This window comes from Penaeus monodon, chromosome 33, assembly GCF_015228065.2.
Source record: "Penaeus monodon isolate SGIC_2016 chromosome 33, NSTDA_Pmon_1, whole genome shotgun sequence".
Lineage (NCBI taxonomy): Eukaryota > Metazoa > Arthropoda > Malacostraca > Decapoda > Penaeidae > Penaeus > Penaeus monodon.
In genome coordinates, this window is record NC_051418.1 from 10,912,033 (window position 1) to 10,912,725 (window position 693).

At 43.1% G+C, this 693-nt stretch overlaps 1 protein-coding gene across 1 annotated transcript in view; it reads left to right on the top strand.

Annotated features, from left to right (window-relative positions):
• The window catches only part of LOC119594021 (extended synaptotagmin-2-like), a gene marked incomplete at its 3' end in the record, with an annotated part of 82,615 nt that overhangs the window by 1,287 nt on the left and 80,635 nt on the right, over window positions 1-693 (top strand).

Sequence of the window (693 nt, forward strand, 5' to 3'; positions counted from 1 at the left end):
AAGAGAGAGAGAGCGAGCGAGCATAAGATGTGTTTATACGTACATGCTTTAACACCTGCTTCGGCCCAGATGTGACGCAGGTGTTATAGTAAGTAGGGAAATAGGCCAGGCAGACAGAACTCGTCCACGCATACCACATCACCTAAACTCTGAAAATCACATTTTATCACATCTTCCTAGGCCTATCGCATAAAAGTCCAGTATCGATAACAGGTCATGCTGCCCGTTACTAGCATGACGCTCTGGTTCTCTAGTATCGCGAGTTGAATCACATGATCCCTCATGCACAAGAACACGTGCACAGGCGAGAACTTGCATTTTATTTATAGCCATTCCAGATCTTCCATAAATTCCAGCCTATCGAAACACACGCCCTACATTGGGAATGTTGCAGCGACGTTCTCTTAAAAACCATACCAAGCCTCTTTTAATGTTGCAAACCTTAAAGACCAAGGAAGTGAAGGAGTGTGCGTGAGGGAATTGAAGAGGTCGGGGTGTTGCCATCTGCCCGGTGACCACGCCGGTTACCCGAGGAAAATGATACCTTTGCAACCTGTCTGTCCTTCCTCTGCTATTTCTTCCTTGTTTAAATTACTTCTTGCTAAAAAAAGGTTATGAACTATCTAACAGTATCAATTTCTTCTATCACTGTTTCCCTTATTCATAAATTCCATAGAATTTGTTTCTAAATGT